Below are 13,581 nucleotides of genomic sequence, written 5' to 3' on the forward strand. Positions count from 1 at the left end.
AAACGTGGGAGGAAAAAGTAAAGAGACTTGGATTATCTATACATGATGATGTACATCCTGTATGTAGTTGAGCTAAGCTGCATCTCAGTTTAGGACATCATATACCAGTACGTGTGTACTCAGTGACTCGGTCAATTCGTCAGTGACTCTGTCAGTCAGAGGATAGTAGGCGTGCTCTACTGCTCTTCAGGTCCAACAAAAATATTTCAGTCCTTCTGATTTGAAAATCACAGGTGTGTGGAAAAACGCACACCTTGCTTTTTCCAGGCGTGTGATTTTACTAGGCGTGTGATTTTTCTAGGTGTGTGATTCTTTGGTCCAAGCTGGGACTGAACAATCTTGTATTTTTTGTCATAATATTCATCTTGGTTTACAATAAAGCCGTTTTCTCTTCACCGACGTACTTTATTTTTCACAAATTATGAAGTATAATTATGCCGTAAATGTATGCCGAGGTGTGCGGTACTGAGGGATTCAGACGTGCGATTATTCGCACTTCTCAGGAAGCATTTAGGCGTGTGATATGGCGTGGGGGTGTGATCGCACGCCTCAAAACAGAAGGACTGATGTATGTACACATACAAGGGGTCGTTCAGTTGGGAGGGGGGGGGGAGGTTTCGTTGGAATTGTGGTCATTAGAACACAACTGAACTCCGCCTCCAGAGCTAGCTCGAGAACCACCTAGCCCAGCCCCAATTCTACCCGAAGCCCTGAAAATTCGCCTGGCTAGCTCCACTTTCCGCTCAGCGGCAGGGCTTCTTTTTACAGCCTACATGTGGCTCCACATTATCTGTTGTTTGGCCTCAACTGACCTACTAGATCCACACTGACCCCTCCAGAGGTCTGTCTGTTTGTTTGTCTGACCAAATATTATGTAACCCATTAGTTGACATTTTACTCCACCTCAGACTCAGCGTGTGTTGTTAGTAGCTCCACATCAAAACCCCGGTTGAGTTTATTAATTGGAAAAGAGCTACATTGTACCAGTAGCTCCGGAGCTTCCCTCCTTCTGAACATTCCCTAATTAGACTGGTCTGAAAAGACCAACATATAGCATATTTTGTATTGGACATGTGAATACTCGAGGGGACGGGCATCATCCCTGACTATGACTAACGCTGAACTATCCAAGTAACTAGGACTCTATGAATCACCTTTCAATAAAATGTTCTACATGTATAAGCGGGTGCGGACATCCGGGATTTTTTTTGGGTACATTGGCTTTACATGTACGGTAGCTTCCAGACCCATGTTCTTGAAACTCAATGGTTCTTGAGTCTGGAGTGCTGAATGGTAACACATACATGTAGCAACCAATGAAAACTGGTGTGCAAACATCTATTCATTTTCACCAGCTGATGTTATCCCACCCACGCCTATTGTCATATAATGTCCAACTGCTAAAAGTCTCAAGTTGCAGGCACTTGGACTACACTCTGACAACGTAAAACAAATTTAAGGAAAAATCCTGGGGGTTTTCAAGTTATACTTTTTTTTTTTTTTTTTTTTTTAGTATTTAAAGTACTTGAGCTTGGGACAATTAAAGGGAATGTACAACATTTGCTTTTTTGCTGCAATTTTCAGAAATAAATGGATTTGGAGGATTAGTATGTTATAGCAAATATTGTTACACTGACTTGTTTCACGTTTTGGGCTTGTAAATGCTGCCCTGGAAAAACCAAGAAAACAAATCATGTTCTTGTAGTCTGGTTCCCTGACCCCACTTAAGATGAAACGGAGCAATTTAAAGACTTTGGAGAATTCTAAGGTCAAAGAATCAGTCTAGCAGGCTTGTACCCCTTTCCATTGTAAAGAAAATGTGGAATATCTAAATATGAAAAATTAGGAGCAGTTTTGAAAAAAGCCATTTTTCCAACGCTGGTCTGCCGACCAGCGTTGGAAAAATATAATTTTCTTGAAAAATGTCAGCACACCAGGGCCCAATTTCACGGCGCTGGTAAGCACACGATTTTCTGCTAACAGAGCCTCCCTCTATGTCATGGAGACCGTAAGCATTTAGCACAGCAAAAGGCACGCTTACTTCACAGGGAAAATTTGCTTAACTTACTGACATAACAATAGAAATCTCTATTGCGGTACGGGTACGTTAGCACACACACGCCGTGAAATAGTGCTTAAGGTTAGCAAATTTGTCTGCTATGCTAAACACAACTTTTCTGCTAATTGTTAAGCAGCGGGCCCAGGAGCCACGATTTTATAGGATGCTTAAGACTGTCATTCCCTAACAATTCAGTAAGGTATTTCGTGATAATTTGATCATTTCATTTTTTGATGTTTGCGAATGTTGTATCTTCCCTTTAAGTTGGTGAATAAGATTTGGCCACTCAGGGTCCTACTCTGACCATATACAAACATGTACTTTGTAATAAAAACCAAATATTTGAATTCATAAAGCTCAGTGGTTTGAACATCTGTTTGGTTTTTTGCCTTCATAAGAACACGCAATTTTCCAAAACAATTATTTTAACATTGCTGCAGATGCTGTGCAGCTGTTCTATTTTTTTTTTTTAATTTGTACTTTCATTTCAAGAGCTTGGGAGTAAGTATTATGCGGCCACGTTTTTTACTCCTAGCTTCTAATGACTTGCTGTGATGAAAAAAAGTAATCACATGAATTTTAGTTGATACAAAACCTTATTCCCTAGGTAATAACAAAACAAGAGGGGCTCAGATTCTTTCCAAATGTTACTTTTAGTGCCTATATAATGGAACCCTTAAAAAGCACACTGCAAAAAAAAAAAAAAAAACTTAATTGTTGAAAATTTGAGAACTTGGCAAAAGCTTGGTGGCAAATTGAGTAAACTAGTTTGGGAGTTGGCATTTTTTGTGTGATTTGAACTTTCAAAAAGGAAAGAAAATTTGTGCAAAATTTCTGCTAAAAAAGGCATGTACATGTAGACCTATCTGTAATCTATCTGGGAAATATACATGTAGGCCTATATCTTCACATTTTCTTTCAATTGAATTGTTCTTGTAACGCACATAAGTATCAAAGGTGACAGATTGTGTGTGAATAAATTCAATGGCCTGACAGAACTTGTCCAAGTCAATTATTTACTTTTCGCACAAGTGCCAACATGAAGCAAAGTGCACCAGGTCACAAGGTCCAAATTGCTTAGTATTCAAGTGTTTTTTGTTCAGAGTGCAGGCGATCAGGCGATATTAAGCATTACGTGTACGGGAAATACCCTTGATTTCGTAACTTCACTGCCATTTCTGTACCATGGCCTATCGGTAGCAGTAGCGCAAGCTCACCACAAGATTCAGGGATGGTTTCTTGTTACAAGAGCCAAATTAAAACTTGAGAATCCCTGCCATTTGTGTTTCCTGATTTAGAGGCCACTTTTCCGGCCCCTCCATCAAGAACAGGAAACAGACAAATTATTTGTTATTGAGAAATTATACCTTCCATTTTTTTTTTTTTTTTGAAGAGGAGGAAGTGAAAATGAAAAGAAGGTAACCCTAACCCACCAAGTACTTCCTCAGAACTACCCTGCTAAATCCAACAGAGTCCAACCGGACTTTCCTGTTCAATCCACTGTGCCTCATTTTCAGTTGTCTGCTGAATCCAACGGAGTCCAACAATGCGTTATAATGCGGTTCAGTTGCCTGCTGAATCCAATATTTTGCATGAGGAATGTACACAAGGGGTTAACTGCTCAATCCAACAGGCTCCATCGGGTATGTGACATAGTTGGATCCTGTTGGATTCAGCAGGGTTAGGGTTAACACTAACTCCCTGCTGTCTTTTACTAAGTACTGGACCAAGTCCGCCAAAATCAATCAATTACACTGCTTTCAATGCATGCTTTGCTTAATAGGCCTCCAGGCCCAAGCCCATCATACTCCATCAATATTTAGTCAAACCAGGCCTGCAGGACCAAGTCCCTCCAAATCCACCAAAATGGGGGGATGGAGTTGGGGAGGTAGGGGTTAATCACTTTGTGTTGGTGGCTAGCCAGTATGAGGTGGCAGCCCTGTGAGGAGAAGGGTACATTGTTTAGGCCAAAAAAAGTCTCCGGTTTCTGGTGTGGAGCTTGCCCCAAAAGTGGTGTGGCGACGCGGCTTTTTTTTTTTTTTCCTTACTTTGTTTTTCTTCAAATTTTGCCTGATGACTGCAAATGGTGCCCGACTAAATTTAGCGCAAAATGCATGGTAGCCCAGAGAGGCCACATAAAGCTTATACTCGATCGTAACCCCATCTAAAAACACGTTAAAATTGTGCATCAGCAGGATTCCAGTCAAACCAGTGAGTTTGGAAGTTGTGAGACATCATCTTACATTGACATATTTTTTTAAAAATTTTGCCGACACGCATGGCTACGGCGACATGCGGGAAGACCAGAAACCGGAACCTTTGGGGTGGGGGGGGGGGCGTTAAGGTGTGTGCTTCATTTCCAGACTGTCTAAGTTAAATTACTGTACTTTTGACAGTTCTCAAGTTTTTGTTGTCCTTTTTGTACCTGATATTTGGTAAAAACAACGCGCTTTGTTTTCATTTTTTCGTGACTTTGTTTGAAATTGTATAGGAGTGCTACATGTAGCTGAGTACACAATCACCACAGTCCCGCTCTTTATATTAAAGTGTACAATGTAGTGGATAAAATGTAACAGGGTTATGTGGTTTTTGGTCGACTTGATGTGAATTTGGACATTGACAGTTTAAGAATAGAATCGTATCCCTGCAAAGTGCAAACATCATGTGTCAAAGGGTCATCTAGATACCATGTGTATTTTTGTAGTCTCTCATGCAAATTTACTCACACCTGCTAACCGTCCCTATTTAATAGAAATCTTCCCTATTTTGAAGTTTTCAGACTGAAAAAAAAATCAGAATGTTCTGATTTCTTAAAAATATAGGGGGGGGGAACAGTTTTCACTCATTTTATATTCACCATACTAACGAGGAAAACAAGTGGCTAGCAGTTCCCGACCGCTGATGTCAGGAACCGGTTCCAGATTTGGGATTGGGTACTCGTAACCAACTTTACAAATTACTTATTAACTTCTCAGACAATAAAAAAGACATGTCATGCGTGGCGAATTTTCAAAATGAAATCTAGGCTTACATGGACAACCTGAAAACATTTCACGCTTTATGAGCATTTTATAATTGCAAATCCTTGGACCGCCATCCAGTAGGCTTTTAAATGTTGGCAGGTATACATGTGTGCATGTACATGTACATGTACTTGTGCAACAGTTACACGTGCATTATACATTAACAGAGACATGAACAGTTTACAGTTCATGTCGCTCTTTAAAGGGAATAAACAATATTTGCAAACATCGAAAAACAAAACTAATACATTTTTACGAAATACCTTACTAGGATGTTGGTAAATGACAGTCTAAAGCATCCTGTAAAATTATGGCACCTGGTGCGAAGTCATTTTCAAAAAAAGTGGTATTTTTGTATAAATTTCCAACGGTGGTCGGCCAACCACCGTTGGAAAAACCCAACTATTTTTCAACTTCTGCTCCAAATTTACCTTTTTTTTTAGTCCAAGTTTTGTTTTGCTATTGGTTACATGTTCATGAAGGGGTGCAGGCCAGCTCGACTGGTTCCCTTATACCTTACAATTTTCCAGCATCTACAAATTGATCCATTTCAGCTTAAGTGGAGTCAGAGAACCAGACTACTTGAAAAAAAAAAATTTTCATGGTTTTTCCAGTATCTTCTAACACAAACCTTCAAATATGTCAGTGTAACAATATTTTATCTATTATAGGCCTACTACCCCAAAAATAGTTCATTTCTGAAAATTACAGCAAAAGCCAATGATGAACATTCCCTTTAACAATCTCTTTCAATGGGCTGAATGCTGGTAATGTACCCCATTTACTCTCTGTCCTTGAATGCTATGCCTGACACGTTCTTCCTTAATTAATGGTACCCCATTCGTTAATTTGAACCATGTACTTAGCTCTATGCTTGAATATGCACATACAACACAAGTACCCCCTCAACAATGATAATGGCTTTTCGTACGGTTCAGCCACAATTTACAAAGTACTACGGTCGTGTAGTGCGTATCGCTAGTAAAGTAGTGATTTTTGGTTAATCCATAAAAAATATACAGCGAATCAGAGTATGGATTTTGATTAAATGCATTCAGGGAAGTACCTGTTGAAATGTGAATTGCTTTTTGCCAGTATTAAAATCATGGTTACATGTACTTTATAAAGGGAACTTGATCATTGCACTTGAATCGACAGGAAATTGTTTAGAGATCAATAGGAACAATTCCTCGTATACCGGTACATTTTACAGGAACAATTCCTCAGTAGGGTAATTGCACTGTCACTCACATTACCTTTATATGCCATGAGGCTACTTTGACCTCTCACTACTTAAAAGGTATTTGTTCAAGCTGAATCAAACCAGCCATACATTGTACAACAACCTTGGGGTAAGGGCTACCGGTAACTACTATGTTTGGAAGGACAAATGCTACCCATTCATTCACTTTTTGAAAACATGTGTTGTGTTGGTTGTCACTCATGTCACAAAAATAAAGACTTGGACAAATTTCTTGAAGTTTTGTTGTTAATGTCTCCTCAAACTGTAGTCTAGCTGCAACACAAAAGTAATGTTGTTTTACCTTCTATATACAACCCATACCTGCATGTGAATATAAAAACCCTGTTTTGAATTAAATCGGTGTGTATTTTAGATACAAGGGAAATTAGATTGCAGGGAGGTACCATATCACTCACATGAATTCATGGTTTATAACACGGCATAAAAGCTGAATTTGATGAACTGCAACATACATTTGTACTGAAACTCTTTTCTCATAAAATATGTGCAGAACCTTTCTCACTGCCTTTAAAGCCAAAACTCACAATAGAACTTTAATTTTGTTTTTACATGTAAAAACAAGGTGCCAAAATGATAACCTTCATGCATTGACCATTATCATGTTGCAGCCATCGTGATTTTTTCCCATTCAAATCAAGGTAAATGAAAGCGAGGCTGGAAGAAAAAATAGTCTGGTTCCTTTTTGCACAAAAAAAACTTCATTCAGTGCTCTTATTGGACACAGAGAACATGACTGAAATGGTGGCAGCATGATAAAGGTCTATAATCCTTAATTTTAGCGCACACAAAAATGAATTTGTTTAGGAAAAAAAATACAGTTACTTAACCATATTCAATCGTACTTCCACATCACTCAAATGAAAGGTCTTGTCATTTGAGGTTGTGGTGCGTTCATGCAGTTCTAAATATTTCATACATTTTCCACCTCTCGGCCTTGTCCACTTTTACGTGGAATTGCCCATTACAGTTTTACAATTGATTTCTGATGAATTTGTGGACATTCCTGAAAACGATGAATAGATATCTGATAATTATCATTATTTATTTATAAAAGTGCATGAAAAGGAGAGGCCTTCATTTTGAAGACCAGCAGGCCATCTGTTATGGTGATTATCAATTTATGCGGATGAATAAAATTTCAACCTTGTCATCGAGTACATTGCATGTATGTATGTATGTGTATAATGTGTGAGTGTGCGTGTGCGATGTGTCAACTCTTGCGAGTACCCGTTCACGGCTTTCAAATCCATTCGAATCCTCCCAAATCCTCTTTGCAAAATGGAGAATTTTGCAGGATTGAGGTTACATGGCAAAAGTGTGTTGCTGATTTCGAAGTATGACATTACCATAAACACACAATATCGTTCTTGGCCTAATCTTATTGAAGTGTCTTTATAAAACTGTTATGCATTGTAATACATTTTTATAGGAGAAGCACATTTTTTTATTGTAGTTTTTTTTTGCAAGGTGAAACATGGGATATTGCACACTGGTACTTAAAGGGAAGATACAACATTTGCAAACATCACAAAACCAAATGATCAAATTACCACGAAATACCTTACTGGATTGTTAGGGAATGACAGTCTAAAGCATCCTGTAAAATCGTGGCTCCTGGTGTGCTGTTATTTTCAAGAAAAATGGAATTTTTCCAACGCTGGTCAGCCGACCAGTGTTGGAGAAAACTTTTTTTTCTCAAAAACTGCTCCCAATTTTTCCTAATTTGTTATTCCGCATTTCCTATGCAATTGATTACACACCTGTGAAGAGGTACAAGCCAGCTAGGCTGATTCTCTACTAGACTACATTACAAGAACACAATTGGGTTTTCTTGGTTTTCCAGCATCTGCAAGCCCAAATCGTGAAACAAGTCATTTTAACAATATTTACCATAACATACTAATCCTCCAAATCCATTTATTCCTGAAAATTGCAGCAAAAGCAAATGTTGTACATTCCCTTTAATATGTTTATGGGGTGCGGGTTAATTTTAAACCATGGTGCTGTCCTTCAGTTCACGTACATCATGTTACATGTATTATATTACAGGAAAAGTTGTACCATCTGTACATGTATTTACATACCATTAGACACACAAACAGTGATAGTCAGTGGATCACGGGATACTGCGTGCATCGTGCATCCACTGTATTGGCCGGCTCCAGCCCCGAGCGCCACGTGTACTTAAAATGCTAATGATCTTCCCAGCCAGGGACACAATCTAAACAAGCGCGGACCGTGGTGATGCAATGCTACGTGGGGAATCACCTTTCTGATGTGGGTGTTCCATTCATGCTTTCGTTTGTTGTGGACATGTACATGTAGATCTCTTGCCTATAGCTCCATGGAGGCTTTTTATGTAGTTGTGACGCAGTCTGGTCAGTGCACGTATGCCGGTACTTCAACTAGATGCATGTACAAGCGTATGAAAGCCAGTAGCTCTTCAACTTGTAATTTTAATGCCTCTGTGCTCGCATGTGCTGTATAGGGTGTGCGTAATTTCTGGAATGGATTTGTCGATCTTGCCGCTGAGCAAGTTGAATTTCTGCTGTTTTGATGTGAGCGTTGTACACATTCATTGACAAATGTGCTAGGTGAGTACATGTGGGCCTTATAAAATGTAAGAAATATTGCACTGAGACTTGGTTGGTACATGTAGTTTAATTTGAAGATGTGCGTACCGTACATGTGTACCAGTACATGTATTTTATGTGCTTCCAACAAAGTTGATGTGGGGGTTTTTTTCTCCCAATAAATTTTCAACACATTTGTTTTACAATGTACTTTCACAAAAAAATACACTATTTCTGAATTTTCAGAAATTCGTCTGAATTTTTGAAATTTATTTGGATCACTTTTGCAAATGAACTGATGCACCCTGCAAGTAGACTGGCCCCTAGCTCCCGCTCCCTACATTATTGATGCCTGCAAGAGGTGGGAACCAGTCTCATCCTGCAAGAACAGTATTATTGTTTGACCGTAAATAAGTTTAATTTTGTAAAAGTAATTATTCCATAATAAAATGTTGGTACATTGTAACTTCTGTTCATGTACGTCTCACAATGAGAAAAATATACCAATTTAAAAGTAAAACTATTTTTTTGAAGTGAATCTGGAAAACAGCACGGGCAGTGAATCTATAATCACAATTTAGGAAGCAGTGATGTCGAAATTTGTGACTGAAAATGCCAACAATTTCTGGACAATTCTATTTAGACACTAATTTTAATCCCTGAAAGGCTTCAGAAAATATCATAAGCACTTTTCAAACTGTTCACTTTTGCTCTGATATTTAACAAAATGGTATAAACAAGGAATTTTTTTTTGTAAATTGCACGAGGTCAATAGATTATTAAAATTACAGTCGTGCCGTCTGTCACTGCAAAAAAGTAATAACAAATCAAGGACGTGTATGGTTTATGAATATTTCTGATGTTACGCCCAGGTTGAATAGGCCCCTCATGCGGCACCAATGAAATTAATTTATCAGTTAATTACCAAGCTTGTCAGATATGCTGGTGGTATGTACATCATGTACATCATATATGAAAATATACATCAGCAGTACCTTCACTTTATAATATATTCTCAGAAATAATATTTATTCTCAGAAATTATATACATATATATATACAGTTACCGGTACAAACATTATTTGTGACAATTTCCCACAAATATGGGCGTTGTGAACAATTATTCAAATTTTGAGATTTCACCTTCATATGGTAGAGCAGGGGGAATAAATGAGTCAGGTTGGCGTAGCGGTACTTTCCTCGCCTTCCACCGCTGTGACCCGGGTTCGATTCCTGCCCAGGCCAATATGTGGAATTGGTTTCAGTCCCTGCCTGATTCCTTGGGCTGTCCCCGAAATATTCTTCTGGGGTTTTCCTCCCACCTCTAAAACTGTCATTTCTTCTCATTGTCTCCTCTCTACAGGGGCTTGCAAGCATTGCTCAGGGCGCTTAGAATTTGAGGACCCCTTGGTTTCATTACCAGAAATAATTAATGAGCTATTTTAAAGCCTGCAACAGTGCTTACAATAGATGATGAGATTTTCACACTGTTTCTTTGGCATTGATCGATTTGGAAGACTTTACGTGCAATAGAATTATTTCTTCACACGTGAGTAGAATTGCTGGCAATTGATATTTATTGACTTGCCCTCATTTTGAACCAGCAAGTCAAACTATGTCTAACCTTGGTTGTATGCATTACACATGCGAATAGTATGTACATGTACTACATACATGGGATGTACCCTGTATTTTGTGTGTTTTTTGAGGGGGTGTTTTTGTGTTGTGTTTGTGGGGTTTTTTTTGTCAAAGAGAAGGGGTGGGGTTTAGAACACATTGCTTAATAACCAGACTGTATGAGGCAGTAGCAGTTTGAGTGACTTTGGCGGTAAATCCAAGACCTTGTCCCAGACATCACTTGGCTTAACCCTCCAGGGTATGCAACACTTGGCAAAATGACAAGCCTCAGTGAAGTTAAATCCATTAGGTCAAAAGTCTAAACTGCCTCAGATCAGAGTCTGTTATCACCGAATGCAGCAGCGTAAATGGCTGTGGCATTATTCATGTACGGAGAACCCCTGCACCATGTGAAATTATGCACATCCAGACTTGCTGTGTACATGTACGTATTTTTTGATAATATTTAGTATTCAATTATTCTAATTCGAATATTTAAAAAAAAACTTGCCTATGATAGCCTTAAATCTCGCTGCTGATCGGGAATTGTGTTCTTGACCAAAGATTAGTGTTCTTGTTCAAAAATTTACCATATTTTAATATTAAGAATATCATGTACCGTACATGTATGTTATCCAATATCGATGTAGCAGAATGGCCAATATTTGACAGATGTTAAAGAAGAAACTTGAGCTTATTCCTCATAAAACTCTTAAATTGTGTGTGTGTACAGTGGCTTTTGACAAAGAGTGTTGCATGAGACAAGCAATTAAAACCAAGCAACTGTTACTGACGTAGGATTAGAATAACATGGAAGTTTTGTTCATCATCTGCTCGAAGAGACCTTACACATTTTTTTTTAATATTCAAATCAAAGAAACAAGGCTATTTGGAAATCAAACGTTCAAATATTTGTAATATTTGGCGCAGCCCTATGCATTCCCTGTTGGGTTCTTAATATTTCCCATACACGTACTAGCTGCATCAGCTATGGCAACGCATTTTACTTCCTTGTTCATTCAACTTTTGAACTGAGCGAGTTGGAGTTGCATTGTGGGTGTTCTGTCAACCGAAACCTCGCACTCTGTCTAGCAAAAAGTATTGAACCAAAGGTTGTCTAGTGTAGCCAAAATAAGCCAGTTCAATTGTACAAGGAATGTGAAGTTGTAGATAAAATTGGAAGCTAGGGGAATATCCACACACACACACACACACACACACAGACTTGTTTCACATACCTAGTGTGGACTTTCCTTTCTTTTCGTGTAGTTAAGGAACACCAGTGGAAAAACTCATTTTTCTCAAACTGTGAAAACTCTTACAACCCAATTTTTTTTCAATGATTCCCTTTAGTGTTTCTCTTCATTCTGCTACAGATAAACCTAACCCAAAAATGCCTCTAAACCTGTTTTCCAGAAATGGGGAAACACTGTGTGGACGTGGGCAAGTCCACACTTCGTCGCTGCTACCTACATTATGTGGACGTCTTTTGTTCGGAAGTCCACACTGCGTATGTAAGACAAGCTCACACACAAAGTATTGTGGAGGACTTGTTTCAGAAATTTTTGAAAAAAAATAAGGAACAGTTTAAAAAGTTTGGGAAATACTTGAACAATTTGAGAAATGCTGCAACATTTTTGAAATTTAGAGCAAAAGTTTTTATCAGTCACATCAAAAGCAATTCAAGAAACGGGAAAAAAAAGCATTTATTGTGGGAGGTGGCGCTCGTTGTTGTTTGTGTTTGTACTTGTCCAGTGTTCAGTGGTTTGTCGATATTTCTTTAAGTTCTGTGAAATTATCAGAGTTATTTTTCAGTTTTGCATTTATGTATTTAAGGCATGCCCCTATAAGCTTCGGCTTTTTTGTAATCATGCCTCCATCTTTATACAAAAACCTATTGTTGTCATGGATCTCTTACATTGCCTTTGAAGGAAATAAATGTAACTGAATTGAAGAAAGGAATTGAAATTGAAATTGAATTGAAGCTAGCAGGAGATTTGGCCCTCACACTTTCTCACCGAGTTCTCTCAAAAATGCTACATTTAATTCCTTGTTCTGTGATGGGAATGAAAGTAAACAAACTAGAGAGTGATCTGTTCCAAATAAAATTTGTGTTGTGTTGATTCATCATTACAGTATACAGCCAATGTTTTGGGGACAATTTTTGGTTTCATACCGGTATATATACAATTGGTTTGTTAGGTTGTTTCTTTTTATGTGTGCTCATTATTAGTTTTTGTTCACTTGTTCACTTAGTGGTTCATTTGTTTTTTTTGTGTTTTTGTTTGTTGGGCTGTTAAGGGTTTGTTTTTGGTTAACACTGTGACTAAAGTGTAGTGTAGGACACTAATTATTATTAGTTATAACATAAGTTTGGTCATTCCATGTCCAAAATGACTTTGAAACAATCAAAACCATTTTTTTTTTATTTCTCAAAAGTAGACCTACTCTGCGAGAAAATCTACACCAATAATAAAGCTTGTGACTTAAAAAAAAAATTGTGGGCCGCATTTGTTTTAAATATTCGTTTCTCAATGACACATTGAATTCGCTTGGCCAACGCCAATATTCAATTTGCCACAGCACATAGAAACTCTGCTTGGAATGTTTCCAGATCTGTCATGCTTAATTCCAGGAAAATAGTGTCAGTCAACCATTTAGTCATTACCAAGTGTCATTTTCTATCTGGTGCTTCTTCATAGGCCTTGTTTGCTTGCCCTAGTTTGCTTGCCCTAGTTTTAGAAAATTCAATTTCTTTATTCCTTCCTGCCATTGATGTCTTTGCATGCTTCACATCACATTGTTCTCAAATAAACTGTCTGATTTGTTCTGATTTGTTTATCTCCCCTTCCCCCTTCTGACCTCTTTTAGTCTCATGATCCACCCTTTGTGTTCCTGATCCTTTTACATTGATGCCCTTTTTCCCCACACCCCAGTTCTATAGCCCCTTCCCTTTTGTGTCCTTCTCGGGTCAAGCATTCTCGTGGTTTTCTTTTATGGGGGATGGGTTTCTGGAATGTGAAAAGCAATTGCATCATTTTAGGC

The 13,581-nt window shown here is 38.3% G+C and overlaps 1 protein-coding gene across 1 annotated transcript in view; it reads left to right on the top strand.

Annotated features, from left to right (window-relative positions):
• The window catches only part of LOC119739859, a 29,831-nt gene that overhangs the window by 7,324 nt on the left and 8,926 nt on the right, over positions 1–13,581 (top strand). The window lies entirely within an intron of this gene.

This window comes from Patiria miniata, unplaced genomic scaffold (genome assembly GCF_015706575.1).
Source record: "Patiria miniata isolate m_02_andy unplaced genomic scaffold, ASM1570657v1 HiC_scaffold_4, whole genome shotgun sequence".
Classification (NCBI taxonomy): domain Eukaryota; kingdom Metazoa; phylum Echinodermata; class Asteroidea; order Valvatida; family Asterinidae; genus Patiria; species Patiria miniata.